This window comes from Lycium barbarum, chromosome 12 (genome assembly GCF_019175385.1).
Source record: "Lycium barbarum isolate Lr01 chromosome 12, ASM1917538v2, whole genome shotgun sequence".
Lineage (NCBI taxonomy): Eukaryota > Viridiplantae > Streptophyta > Magnoliopsida > Solanales > Solanaceae > Lycium > Lycium barbarum.
This window is the reverse complement of record NC_083348.1, coordinates 7,341,295-7,356,960: the sequence shown is the minus strand read 5'-3', so window position 1 is coordinate 7,356,960 and position 15,666 is coordinate 7,341,295. Positions and strand designations below refer to the sequence as shown.

Here is a 15,666-nt window from a genome sequence, read left to right as displayed (position 1 = left end):
ACATAGGCTATGGTGCATAATATGAAATATGTGTAAAGTCAAATTGATTATTTCATAAACCACCAAAGAATATAGGCTACGGTGCATGATGTGGAATATGTTTATGTCAACCATCATAGATATAATGGTAGGGTGACATTTTAGGAGAGTGGAGGAAAATAGCATAGGATGCAGTCTCTTTGGCACTTATGTAAAAAATAAGGAAAGAAAGGAAAAGAAAAGCGCTTAAAAGGGCACAAGACGCCTCCGTCAGATTATTAATAAAATAATTTAATACAAAAGAAATAATAATAATAATAATAATAATAATAATAATAATAATAATAATAATATATTTTTGGAGCATATACAGTATCTGGACGACTTGATAGACTTTCTAGAGAATCATATTTTTTCAACAAAATTTCAAAATTTTGTATACATCTTGATTCTTGTATGTGTAGAGTTCCCCACTACATCAATAAATAGGCAATTTCATCAAAGTAATTTGCTTGTCAATTGCCTTGCATGCTTACATCTTAATGGAAAATTGTGAGTTAGCCAGCGCATCAGCAAATCTAGTCTGTAAGTCTCCCTGAAGAGTTGGTGCCTGCATGATAAACTTTCTAGCCTCCAGTATTCCTCCCTACCCAGGTAGCAGAACCTGGAATAGAGCAAGTTTCCACAGAGCAATTCTTGATATAATAAACAATAAATGTGGACCCATCTAATCCACAAGCAGTCTTTCTTTTCAGCAACTGCCCATAGTTGCTTTACTGTTGCAGCTCTGTTCCAGGAACATAAGTTCATAACATTTTGGCCACCTACTGCCTTTGGTAGGCAAGTTTTCTCCTGTGATACTAGTGCTGTTCTGGAGATAGCTGCAGCATCAGTCCACAGGAAAGATCTACATAAGTTGTTAATCAATTTCATGATCCTCTTAGGCAGGATGAATATCTGTGCCGAATATGTTTGAATGCCAAAAATCACAGGTTTGATTAGTTGGAGCCTGCCAGCATAAGATAATAGTGTTGTAGACCAACACTTGATTCTTTCAGTTATGCTGTCTCTAAGGGTAGACACCGAGCAGTCGACAACTTTTTTGAAGACAAAGGCACTCCTAGGTACTTAAAAGGAAGAGATCCTTCCCAGAATCCCAAGCTGTTGAGAATTTCCTTTTTAAGAGAAGCATTTACACTAGACATAAAGATTGAACTCTTGTCAATGTTAGTTTATAAGCCTGAGGCAACTGACAATCTGAAGAAAGCCTCCCGGAGTAGCTTTATAGAGGGGATATCAGCGTTGCAGAACACATTAACAGGTTATCAGCAAAGCAGATGTGCATCATCCCTAGTTTCTTACACCTAGGGTGGAATTTGAACTGCTGATTTGTGGCAAGCATGCCTAGTTCCCTTTGTAGATATATCCTAGCTAATGGCAAGAATAACACCAATATTATCAAAAAAACAAATGGCAAGAATAACACTAATAGGCTCTAAAGAGTGCAACAATGTGATAAATCAAAATTTGTGCATAGGTACTGTTAGAATATTGTAGATTCTAGAATTTTCTTAGATCTTATATAGTATAGCTTGATTTACTCTTATAATTATGTATTTTTTTTAATTCTTTTTCTTTTCTTAGAGTATGCGTACTTGGCTTTTAAAACCTCAACAGCTTGAGGAAATAACCAAATTGAGTTTTCTCTTAAACTCTCTTATTTCTCACATGGTATCAGAGCATTTAGTGAGAAAATAATTATCTATAAGAGAAAATCAATTGCTGAGCACTTTTCGACAACTACCACCACTGTTTCGAGTTTCCTTTCTCTAGGGGTAATGTGCCAGTACCACCAATAGGATCGGAACCCTCGTGCGGCCCTACCCAAGAAATTCAGCTGCAGTAGGTTCCCTCACGCGTGCTCAAGCCACCACCAGATTCAAATTTCCAGTGTTACGCGCCTTACACGCAGGGGCGGACCTAGGTTGGGCCAAGAGGGTTCATCCGAGCCCCCTTACACTATATATAGTGACCTAAGTTGCTTGAACTCTTCGCTTTCGGCGCCGCACCCGTGTCGACACGATGTGGGTGTGGGATCCGTACCAGATTTGGTCAACTGATTTTGGGTACTCTGACCAAAATCGACGGAGAAATTCGGGACAGATACAATGATTTCCGAGCAACTTATATATATATGCAAGGTTAAAATTATTTTTTATGTGGATATAGTAGATGTTGAACCCTGACTTTTTCGTATGTTTACTTCTTTATATTTTTGAACTCTCTTAGTAAAAATCCTAGCTCTGCCACTGCTCATGCGGAGTTTTCCGGCCACTTCGGGTTTCTTTCTTCAGTGGGTCCACCTCTTTATTCTGAGACTGCCCATTCAAGTTACGTGAAATTTGACCACTTTTGACCAAGCAGTTAACTTTTGGGGAAGTTTTCTCTGTTTCTACAAGCTCCTTCTGCTCTGGATTGTTTTCAGTATTTGATATAATTATTATTCCTTGTTTTTGCTTCGGCAGATCTAGTTTGGCTATTGCTCGAGGTTATGTGCTAGTTTAATCTCGGGGGGTTGGGAGGAGAGGAACGACATACCTGGTAAATCCAACACATTGTTTTATATATTTTGAATTGTCTCCAAGGGGATGGCCTAGTGGTGGAGGCATGAGAGTAACAACCTAGAGATCCAAATTCGAAATCCCAACTACAGCACCTGGTCTAAGTGGATCTGTTCCAGTTATAGTGGGCAGGTTACCTTGGTAACGTATGTTTATGCATTGTACAAGCTGCATGGTAGTTTAGTCGAGGTTCGAACAAATTGATCTGGACACGAGCGATATATATGTGTAATGTTCCATCACGAATATGACACATGAAAGTTCCATCAAAATATCTCCCTTTCTTGAGAATAATAAACAATCCAGGGAAAATCCTATTAAGAAATGAAGAAAAGAAGATTGGAAATGATTTTTTTTTTCCTTTTTCCAAAACATTGTTTTGTTTATAAATTAGAATGATTAGTTTGCTTGTTTTGAAGATGAGTTTTTCTAATTGACCAGCTTTTCAAGTGAATTTTTTCCCTCTCACTAAACTTCAACTCAACTCTTTTTCAAGTGAAATGCATTTTCAAACACAACTTCAACTTTCAAATACTAGTTTTCAACTTCAAATTCTACCTTCTTTTTTTTAAATAGCACTCAATTCATGTCCAAACGCCTACCTAAACTCTATGTTGACAATAAACAAGAGAAGCATAAACCATATATATGGCCATCCTTCCGAAAAACATAGCTGAAATATCCTCTTGGGCCGCTTCTGGAATACTTGGAGAAGTAGTGAGATGGTGAAACAATTTGAGAGAGTAAAACATACGTTGACATTGAGTTTCACTTGCAAAACACACTTTTCTCAACTTCTGCTCCAAGGCTCTTTAAGGTGGTTGCTTAAAGAGATTAATTTTTCAAAAGAGAAGTATGTAATATTTGACAATTTAAATATACGTGAAACTTATGAGTTATGAGGGTATCTCCGCTGTAACAATTTCTTTTTTCTCGGATGGTAGGGTGTGGATCCAGCCATAAGGCCAGAAGTTTGGGAATTTCTGTTGGGCTGTTATGCTTTGGGCAGCTCCGCGGAGTACCAAAAGCAGCTGCGGACAGCTAGAAGGCATTAGCTTTCCAGTTACTTCCATATTCTATTGAAAATGTTCTACTCAATTTGGTCAATGTGAGGCAGCTTCATGTTTTCAGTCTTATGATCCATTTTGGTAAAAGATCTTGTTTATGCAAAAGTCTAGGTCTATGTTAAAGTCACCTTTTCTGTCTTTATTTGTTTGCTGTCCTTGACTTTAGGTAGTTTAAATGTAAGAATGCTGAAACGTGTATGTCTCTATGCTCCCACAACATCCAAGGCCCCCTGGAAGAATTTTACATTGCTCCAGAGTATACATCCAAGATACAGATTCATAGTTTGGTTGGCAATGCTGAGAAGATTGGCTACTGTTGATAGATTGCTCAAATTTGGTATTCAGGAGGCTCCTTCATGTGTTTTCTGTGATTCAGCTGTTGAGACCCTTGACAATCTTTGTTTTGATTGCTACATTGTCAAAGCCTTATAGCAGAGACTACTTACATGGCTGGTAATTCAAAGAACTGTTGGGAGTTGGCAGGAATAGGTACAATGGGTGACAAGCTGGGCTAAAAGGAAGTCTGGAAAGGGTGCTACAATCAGTTGTATATATGCCATGGTTATAGCTGTTGTTTGGAGGGAAAGAAACCTGATTAGATTTCAAAAAGGCAAATACCAAGCTGATAGAATATGCAGAGAAGTTGCACTACACATCCACATTCGAGACAAGGACTTGAAGAAATGGCAGCCACTGTTGCTTTAGCTCAACTCCTTGCCCTGAGAGTTGAAGTTGCAACTCTATCACTGGTTTTGGCTCTTTACTTTGTCTGATAATTGTTCTATGAACATGAGACTGTCTGTTTTGTTTTTCAGATTTTTTTCAAGGGTCTATATTAGATTGATGTAGTTAGACTCCTTCATGTTAGTTTTTGAGTCTATCTTTAAATTTCTAAGGAACAGGTGTTCTGCCCTGTTTGGTTTTGTAATTGCCACTTTTGCTATTAATAATATTTACCAAAAACAATTAGCTGGGATATATTCGTCGTATTCTATTGGTGGTCTGAGAAGGTGCCTTATACAACTGATCAAAATCAACCACTGTTATGGAACCAAGAATATATGATCATTTTGTTACTACAGATCTTTAGATGTTGCGTAAACAGTCTCATCAAGTTTTGTTTGAAAATGATAACCAAATTAAAACAAACTATAATTTTTATTCATCTTTCTCTTCAATTAGAAATAAAGTATTTTTATCAGAGAGGGTAGAAATCATTTTTCCCTCCAACTTTGCTTTAAAAATCAAACACCTCCCCAACTTTGAACAATTGACATTCTCCCCTTCCATCCTATGCAACGCCTAGTTTGCCCTTGTCATTATCAATCTTATTTACTATTTTGCATTTCAATAAATTTTGAACTAATTGCCCATGCCATATTTATTTTTATTTTATATTATATGTAATAAAAGTTAGGCTATATCTTATTAGAAATTGTAATCTAAGTTCATGTAAAGTGAAACTAGAATACTACTTGCATTTATCAAGGTTTTTTTTTTTTTTTTTTTTTTTTTTTTTTTTTTTTTTTTTTTTGTAAAAATCTACCACTATATTGATATTTTGATATTAAGTGAATTTAATATATTTTTCCTGATGCCTATATAGATTTTGGAGTTTTGCCATCCATTATTGTAATATCTTTAATTAAATCATAATTTTAATATTCATTTAAAATATAACACAGAATTGTTAGGAATTTGTTATAAAATACATGTTTAAAAGCTTTTATTCTCTTTCATTCTCAATTGTGTGAATAAATTTTTGAGTTATGGTTGTTATTATCAAAAAATACTGATACGAACATGCTGTTCTAATTAAATCTTTTTGTGCTCAATTATTTTGTTATTTCAATATTTTATGTGCTTGAAAACTATTTTTCACGTTTTTACTCCATAAATAAGATTTGTTTGTTCAATAGGTAAGCCATAATATAGATCAGTGTTGTCAAAGGCGCGCTTAAGCCCTGAAGCGAGGCTCAAACCATGTTGAGTGCTTCGCCTCGCTTTATGTGTGCTTCAGTGTCATCATCAAGGCTCTAAGACATACTTTTCCTTGCCAATGAGCCTCCCTTGAAGGGATGACATTAGATAATTCATATTTCACTTTATCGTAATATTTTTACAATTCCTTTGTCCATATATTTGTTGTTCATGCTTATTATTATTAGTCTTGGACTAAACATATAGAGATTTGTATTTTGCACCATTGCGCCTTTTTTCATTAAAGCTCACGCTTTATTTGCGCTTTGCGCTTAAAGCCCCAGCTAACCTTAGAGCTTTTTTGCACTTTTCGCTTTTGATAAACTGATATAGATTAAAAAGAAAAGAAAATATCATAATATCATAATATTTAAAAAGCAAAAAAAGACAAAGGTTGATAACTTAGAGGATAAAATAGGTAAGTAAAATGTTCAATTGAGAAAAAAGGAGAATGTCAATTGTTTAAAGTTAGGGGAGATGTTTGATTTTTAAAAGCAAAGTTGAAGAGGGAAAATGATTTTCACCCCTTTAGAGATAATCTCTCTCTTTTAATTAGAGATAGGGTTTATCTATAGTAGTTAATGCTCCTTTCTTTCCGGACTGTTCTACCATGACTTTCTCGCTTTTGTTATTCCTTGTTTTCATATTGTTTTCGATATGCTTGGTCCTATCTGACTTTTTGTCTTGTTTTCCTCTCTTGAGCCGAGGGTCTTTCGAAAACAGTCGCCCTACCTTTCAAGGTGGGGGTTAGGTCTGCGTACACTTTACCCTCCCCAGACTCCACATGGTGAATTATACTGGGCTTGTTGTTGTTGTTTGTTGTTGTTTAACGTAGTCCTATATTTTCAGATGGACTTCTAGTACTAAATTGTTCAGAACATCGTATAAATAGGTTATATACTATTATTGGGGAAGTCTTCAATAATAATGAAAACTGATGAATTGATTTGATATTAAAATCTTTCTCTATTCTTTTTATTTTTTTTATTTTTTATTTTTATCAAGGTATTTTCATTCATACACATGGCCAAACTGGCCGTATACATGGGATAAACCAAAAGATAATGAATCTACAAAATATGACTCTCTACAAACTCCGACCAATCATTTATACAACAAGAAACTTTCTGTTTGCACCAAAATAGAAACCTTACCCCCAATATGATCAATAATATTCCTAAAACCATGTACCTTCCCATCCTTATCAAAGATAGCCTGCCACCTGTCAGGCCTAAGCATTTTGCTCATCTATATCATCAAAAGCAGAAGGAAAATATTCCCAGCAAGAATGTTGAGTTTACCATCAAAGGCACAAAGAAAAAGTCAACAGCATAGAAGTTGAGTTATGAAGCAAAAATTCCTAGGTTGTTATTTACCCAAAAAAAAAAAAAAAGGAAGGAAGTAGCACACCTACGAATAAATATTCTATTCCAAATACTTTCTCTAAAGAAATCATAATATATTCTGAACAGCTAATATTAGCATTCATAATATCCTTATCACCAGTGGCGGAGCCAGGATTTCCGCCGAGGGGGTTCAAAATATAAAAAAATAAACATACGAAGAAACCTAAGGGGGTTCAACATCTACTATATATACATAAAAAATAATTTTAACCTTGTAAACACAGTATTTTTTTCCGCCGAGGGGGTTCGGATGAACACCCTTGGCATAGTGTGGCTCCGCCACTGCTTATCACCATGATCACCATCATTAGTGAGCAAGAAATAAACAGGAATTCTCCAACTTAAGTAAACGTACACAAATCCAAAAGTGCCTCTTGAATTCTTCTAAATGCCGCTTCACTACATTAAAAGGGTGAACCACTAGAGATAAGCCTTCTGGTGAACCACTAGAGATGAACTTTCTTCAGATATATTCAAAAGGCCCTCTAATGACGGCCAATTACTCTTTTTTCTTTTTTGATAGCAAGCAAGCAAATTAGTGTTGCAACTTGCAAGTGGCAGAACTGCCAAATTCAGGATATTCTCCTGTTGATTAAAAAATTATGGGTATTTACAACTTCACTGAAGCTAGAAATCTCACCCAATCCTTTCCCTAGAGTATACTGATATCATGATGTTCGAGGGGGATTCTTCATTAAGCTGCATTTATGGATTTATTTACTACCTCTCACTTGTAAGTTCTGGTCTGGGTATTTTATTTGATGGCCAGCATATTGTAAAAACTTCTTTCTCCTAATAAGTTCACTATGAAAAGAAAATCTTTGCCAGAATTTGGGTTGAGACTTGTGAAACTTGCCTGATTCTGCATAACTTATGGGTAAGGAAGAGAATTCAACTGCAAAAATTCAAAACAAGCGGAGGCAAACGGAATGTAACGGTTGTCGTGATGTCATCCCTTTGACATACTGCTAAAGAGTATCCTTCAAAGAACAGCAGCACCACAATGCCAGTCCACAGCTTCGCTAATATAGGAGAGAAGGGTGAAACTGAAGGCAGTGACAACAGTTAACTTTACACAACGCCAATACATACAGGAGGTCAAACTTCATTTCAACATTACAGCAAAGAAGCTTGTACTGGTGGTGAAAGCAGAGTTAGGATTTATAGGGCTCTAAAGTAGGCAGCAACAGAACTTGCCCAGCATAAAAAATAAAAGGATTTATAGGCTCTAAAAAATCTTGATACTGAAGCAAGGGAAAAGAATATTGTATCTAGACGGGTGAATCCAAGATAAGACAGGATACAGTCTGACAGTCCCCAAAGGATCCCGCATGCTGAACCATTGAAATAGATTTGTTAACTGTATTAATAACGATGATATCGACATTGATTTGTACACTGCTACAGTCATGAATCCAGTGGAAGAAGAAAAGACTGCAAGCTCTAGGAAGGCTTATCTATCTATCTATCTATATTATTATAAAAGTGGGAAGACTCTGAAAGTAGAAAATGTTGATAGACTAAAATAGCTAATGTTGAACAACCTTTTTACCCTTTAAAAATAACATGATCATTTTAATATAAGGTACAAATATGTAAAAACACTTCATAGTAATTAAATAACAATCCTTATTAATTCCTGTTAGGACTCTTAATTGCTATAAAACCACGCTCGTCTTTCTTCCTCTCAAAGTAGGGAAACTTAAGGAGTTATAGTAATCTGAAAGGTCATTAAAATCAACAAGAACCAAGGAGCAGTAATCTAAATGGTTACAAAATGGAAAGTAGTTCAGCTTAGCGAAACGATGCTTGATAATGTGGTGTGAGTGATACAGTAATATAAATAAAGTGGAATTCCTTGGACGTGGACATAGCAGCGAGCACGTTTATTTCCACCCTTTACATTCAATTAGGACTCCTACATTGTTTTGTACTGTACCAGATCATTAGGCTCTGAGTATTACTCTTTTGTTTGACAGAATCCTTTCTCAAAGAGTTAAAACTTCCCAAAGAGGGTGGATTACTTCGCTCCTATTGCGGTGTCAAAATACTCGAGTTAATTAAATTCCAGAAGTTTTGTTGGGTTAAACTTCTTGGATGCTCCATATTCACCAAAGGCAATAAGCTTCCATTGTAGGTTATTTTTACTCATTTTCTTATACCTGCACTAAGTGTTATATGTTAATTCCTTATCCTATACAAAATTAAAAAATGTTATAGAGGAAAAGAAAGATACAGATCAAGAGATATCCATGTCATCTCAATTGTTCAATCCATGTACATAACTAATACCCACATTCTTATTCCACGTTCTATCCCGTATAAAATAATATACAGAATTCTTGCATAACTTATGCAGGTAATATTTGTGTTATTAAAGGGGAAAAAACATACAAAACAGTGTATAACTTATACAACATTTAATGCGGGTGAGAAAGAGACAACCAAAAATTGTACTGGTGAATGTTGAGTTTTATTTTGATGACAAGGGAACCCGCAGCCGCTAACCTTTGGGCGCGCACAGGGTAAGTGAATGTTGAGTTTTATACATGTATAATAAGTGGCAATGAGTCCTAACAAGTGGCCCCTAAACATCTACTTCATTTCATTATATTTTTTGGCTGAAGATCAAATAATTTCCTAGGAAGAAGCATCAAGAGATGCAATCAATCATACACCATCAAAAGTTTCTACAATCCAATTTTTATATAAATTGACAAAGTAAAGTAACAAATAGAGTAAAGGCAGAACAGTGGAATAAACCAGTTCAGTCTGAGACTTCACATACAAATTACTCAATGGGCACCTACAAATAAAGTAATCACTACATTCCAATGCTTGATCAAACTATTAAACCCAGAAACTTAACACAGTATCTTCTTTCATTTGAATACTCCAAAATGCATATAAACCCAAAATGGAATCATTTCAAGTACCCAAAACAGATCTAATTCCAGATATGATGAACCCATTGTCCGATCAAGAATCAGAAGAAGAAAAAAATACCATCTTCTTAAATACCGAATCCAATAAGCAGTTGACTAAAACGAAGATAGATGACAATATTTAAGTAAAAAATGAGAGGGAAGGATTACCTGAGTAAAGAATGATCAAGAATGGAGAACAATGAAGAATAGAGGAGATGGGTGATTGGCCATTATCAGAGAGAAGTTTGTTTTTGCTTTTCCTTTTCCTTTTCTTTCAAGTTTTGGGTTTGGGTTTTGCATTATATACACTCCGTATATATCATTGTCTTCTGTTTGATGTTTTTCCAAAGAAAAGCGAGACTGCTTCACTGCTTCCTACTTTTGCAAATTCGTTTTGGACCTGGTAATCACCAAATAGACTTTTCCATGGTTTTGACCTTTTGTGTTCTATACTATTCTTACTTTAAACAAATATGATATTTTATCCTAATTTTTACTTTATATTTTACTGAGCTTTCAGTATGTACAACAATAACATACCACAATGTAATCCCAAAAATGAGGTCCGGGAAGGTACAGTATACGCGGACCTTATCCCTATCTTGACAAATAGAGAGGTTAGTTTCGATAGACCCTTGACTCAAGTAAACAAACACAACAATTATAAAAACATACACGGTAACAACAGCTACATAGTAAGAAAACTGAAGCAGAAGATAGTAAGGAATACTAGAATACCAGAATAATGAAAATGACGAAAATACTACCAATCTTATTGGTACGGAAAAACAAAATGCGTATCTACTCACTACTAGCCTTCTACCCTAATCTTCGACCTCTACACCCTCCTATCTAGGGCCATGTCCGCGGTAAGCTAAAGACTTGCCATGTCTTGCTGGTTCACTTCTCACCAATACTTCTTCGGCCTATGTCACGACCCAACCGGAGGGCCATGATAGGCACCCGGAGCTAACCTACCGAGCACCACATACATGCAACTCTTAGTCGTACCTGAGTGGGCCGTAATGCTAACTCGTAGATACATAAGTTGTATAGGAGACAAGCCCAAAACATAATATACATGCGTCATCAAGCTAATCCCAAGTATACAAGCTGTGCCAGAATGTCACATACATCTAACTCTACATACTGTCTACAAGCCTCCACCGGAGTACATGACATAATGTGGCCGGAACAATGCCCCGCCATACCCATGCAAATGCATATGTAACCATGCTGACTCAGAGAGCAACTCTGGAACAAGTGGAGTGCCAGAATAGTGTCTGTTGAGCTGATATCCTACTGGGAGATCCGTCAACCTGTATCTCAAGACCTACGGGCATAAAATGCAGCACTCCCAGCAAAAGGACGTCAGTACAAATAATGTACCAAGTATGTAAGGAGAAAATATAACATAAATACATAATGAAAAGAAGGAGAATAAGAATCAACCTGGCACTTCAAACTTACCAATGAGATCTAGCATGTATGTGTCTCTATACTCTCTTGTGCTTAACTACATCTATATACAATATTGTGTCTCTAACCTACTTATCACCCTCCTGCTATCTGCCCAACTGATCAGTGGTAACTGCCTATCTGATTATCGCCTGATGGTAGAGCGTATCTGCCCGACTGATTGGTGGTAACTGGCCAACCAACCGTAGCTCAGTGGTAATAACTGTCCAACTAGCCGTATCATGATGGTAAATACATATCTGCCCAACTGGCCGTAGACCAGTGGTAAATATGAATGCATTAGTTGTGGAACGTGCAACCCAATCCAAATATGAATGCATGTGCTGCGGAACATGCAGCCCAATCTAGATATGAAATCATGTGCTGCGGAACGTGCAACCCAATCCAAATATGAATGCATGTGATGCGGAACGTGCAGCTCGATCCAAATATCCCCTATAGGTACCTTTTACACGCTTCTAGTGTTCATTCTTTATCTTATAGCTTCTATGCACTTTCCATGATTATTAATTATCCATCAATGCCTACGTGATTACATAAGACTTATAAGCACATTTCTAGGCTATTATGACTTATTCCCGATTAACTAAACCTTAGTCAATCCCTGGCTGCATCATAGGCCTATCTTCTAGCATTAAATACCTCGTTAGGGATCTCATAACTAGCATACTATTCATGTCTTACAAAACATTCCTTGAGAACACATTTCTAAATTCATCGGAGTGACGTAAGGTCGGTAAACCTCCGATTTCCATTATGGAGCTAACATCATTGGAATATCTCACTTTGAAGGAACAATAATCATAAGGTGACACTACAAGAAAATAGGCCTTTAGCGAGGGGAAATCCAGTCATTAAAAGTCCCAATCCGATCGCTATTAGGTAATAATGACCCGAAAAAATCCTGTCGTCGCCGGTCACTAAAAGCTCCGTCGTTAAAGGTTAACGACCGAATTACAAATCCGGTCATTAAAGAATTTGTAATCCGGTCATTAAAGAATCTCTAGCGACAGCAAGAGATCCGATCGTTGTACCTCCTTTAGCGACCCCATTTTCCCTTCATTGATTGTCATTCCAGTCGTTAAATCCATTAAATACAACAACAGATCCGGACGCTAAAAGTTCTTTTGCCTTCGCTAATTGTTTCTTAATCCTCTACACTAGCCAAAAATTCAGTCATTGTTTGATAATCTATATAAATACACATCCAGAAACATATCAAAAATCGATATTCATATAAATTTTATGGTCATTACAAAGAACAAGAGAATCATATTACAAAAAATGTACCCATTCAAATTGATGACATTATTTTTGTCAACTCCTAACAAAGAGAATAGATTTGTAGAATGTACAATCGAGAACATCTTAAACAACTCAAACCAAATAGATCTCTGTTGTGCTTCAACTTGTTCTTTAACATTTTCAATTGCTTATACTTGCTCAACACTTTCTTCTAGGACAAGTTCTTCAAACATCAAAATCTTGACCTGTTAAAAAACAATGTTAAAAGAATTTATTAACAAAAAGAGTTCAAATCTTTTACAAGCATATATACATAGATATACCACATTAGTTTTGTTCCTGTACAATAAGCCAATAAATTAGAGCATCAACTTGGTTAAGTAATAAAGTGAAAAAGCTAAACCATGAATAAAGTTGTCTTTTACTGTGAAAGGAGGGGGCATAATCAGTGTATAATTTGAGTTCAAGAACAAGTATTCTGATGAGGAGGACAATAATCTCAACTGTACATTAATATTTTCTATGTTTTAAGAACTGAACCACTAGATCAGAATTTCTAAAGAAAAAGGAACATTAGTAGTTCGGACAGTTAATACTCCATAACAGATTCAATCAAGTGAATCATGAGTTATTAGGTCTAATAAACATGATTACTAAAAGAAAATCTGAGATCATGATTTCAATTGAGTTCAAAGAAAATACTATATTTCTCAATGGTAAAAACAGAGAAACAATTTGAAAGGAAGACATGACCTTTGAAGCGTGAACACCAAAAACAAAAAGACTAGATACCAAGAAGATAAATTTAAGTCGAACAAGGACAAACAAGATACAGTGAGATATTCAGATCTGAGGCTCAGATCTGTTGACATTGCAATTGAGCAAAAAAAAAATGAGGATGACATGGTGGATGAAAATGTTGGTTGCATCTAAACAGCCGGTCATCCGGGCCTTTGCCAATCGATGAATCACTTCATTTTCATCTCACTAATGTACTAAAGAAAATTGTCATCACAGGCCCAAATCTCGTAAGTGCTGCACTTGGCATTTTTATAATATTTTGCAGCTTGCCTGTAAAGAGTCTAAAGTTAAAGATACCATGAAAATTTGATTCTAATAGTCACGCCCCGTTGATTTGTTCAAGATTTTTCAAATGAAATTATAATTAAGAGAAAGCAGTCATTTACTTTCAAGTTACCTGACACATGAACGTCAAACAAACTACTTAATCCTTCTCTCGTTCATTTTCAGATTATTTTTCCAGCTTGACAAAAGTATTCCTCATGATACCTCTCATAGCAGCATACCTTTTTTCTCTTCTTTCTAGTAGTATAATCAAGATAAGACTTAAAAATCCATCACTTGTAAAATCAGCCACCACAATAAAGTTACATAAAACCAGTAAGGTAACCCAAAGATGCAACTGTTTTATTCTCCTCATACAATGCTCCAAACATCTAACATCCTATCATATCAGGATCAATTAACCGATTAATTTGCTTGCACACAGAATCTGTTCCAAAACTCTGTATGATTTTTTGATAAGTAGATCTTTACTTCTTATGTCACTACCTAATTTCTCTTCACATGTCAGTTAATAATAGAACTAATATCTATTACTTTTTACTATTTATTTTCCACAAAATCAAGATTACGAAATATCTAGAAACTATAAATATAAATTTATTCAAAAGAAAACTAAATTGAAAGGGAACTGTCCAGAGAAAGACATCACAATTTATTCGACAAGAGAGCTCCAGGATCAGTGAATGTAAAACATGGAACTGGAATAAAAGGGGAGATCAAGACTAGCCACACTGAAAGTAGATATAGAGCCTATTTGGATGGGCTTATAACTTATGGCTTATAAGCATAAGCCATAAGTTAGGAATCCTAACTTATAGGTTTGGCTTATTTTGTTAATTTTGGCTTAAAAACACTTTTCTGTCTTACCCAAACACTACAAAAATGCTTAAAGCACCTAAAATAAGCCACAATCCAAACAGGCTCATACAGTAGATATTTTCTCAAATTTATGACCCATCTATTATGTCACGACCCAGCCCTGTGGGTCGCGACTGGTGCCCTATTTGGACACCCAAACAGACTTACGTACCAGATCGATATATCAAAGACTTATTCAAATTTAATATACGTTATTTATACGGATACTGAGAAATAGACATCATCTTAAGCGGTCACCTGTAGCAGAAATATCATACCAAAAGCCGGCAGGCTGGCGGAACACACATCGCCCAAATATACATACATATACAAACATATGGGCCGTTTTGGCCATAATAGCAAACAGGACCGCTTAAGGCACAGATCACGAACATAATCGAACAAACATGACCCATGACCCACATATATGTCTACAGGCCTCTACAAACCATAACAGAAACATATGACAGGACAGGGCCCCGCCGTACCCCAAATAGTCATATACATATATACATACAGAAATATGTACAGTGGAAGATATGTACCAAAAATATGGGCTCCGGATCAAAGGGAGCACTCCGAATAGCAAAATAAGTGCCCTACACTGGCGGGTCACCAGAACAAACGTCTGTACCTGCGGCATGAACCGCAGCCCCCCAAATTAAGGGGGTCAGTACGAAATATGTACTGAGTATGTAAAGCATGAAATACAGTAGTCCGGATCATAACTGAAGTGAGAAGTACAGAAAATGGATACAGAATTAGTATATCAAAACCTGTGCTGAAAATATAAATAATACAAATAAAAATCATGCATAGGGCTCAGGAACGCGGTCGCCACTCCGACGCTGGCGCCACAACACATCATACTCCAAAAGGTTTCAAATTTCTGTACAATCCCCGAACATATCGTATCATCATAACATATCACATCATAACGCCGTATACAAGCGGTACCCGGCCCTATGGCGAGGTCTCGGGAATCGTAACACATCATACTGCCGAATATAACATAGTG

At 36.1% G+C, this 15,666-nt stretch overlaps 1 long non-coding RNA gene across 2 annotated transcripts; it reads right to left on the bottom strand.

Moving 5' to 3' along the window:
• Positions 1-291: 291 nt before the first annotated feature.
• LOC132621846 (uncharacterized) lies at positions 292-10,417 on the bottom strand. Of its 2 annotated transcripts, XR_009575715.1 has the most exons (3): positions 10,149-10,417; positions 6,802-6,895; positions 292-1,410 (listed from the first exon to the last, which is right to left on the bottom strand). It is a non-coding gene; the product is annotated as an uncharacterized LOC132621846 (long non-coding RNA). The 2 variants fall into 2 exon arrangements; XR_009575714.1 differs by lacking the exon at positions 6,802-6,895.
• Positions 10,418-15,666: the final 5,249 nt, after the last annotated feature.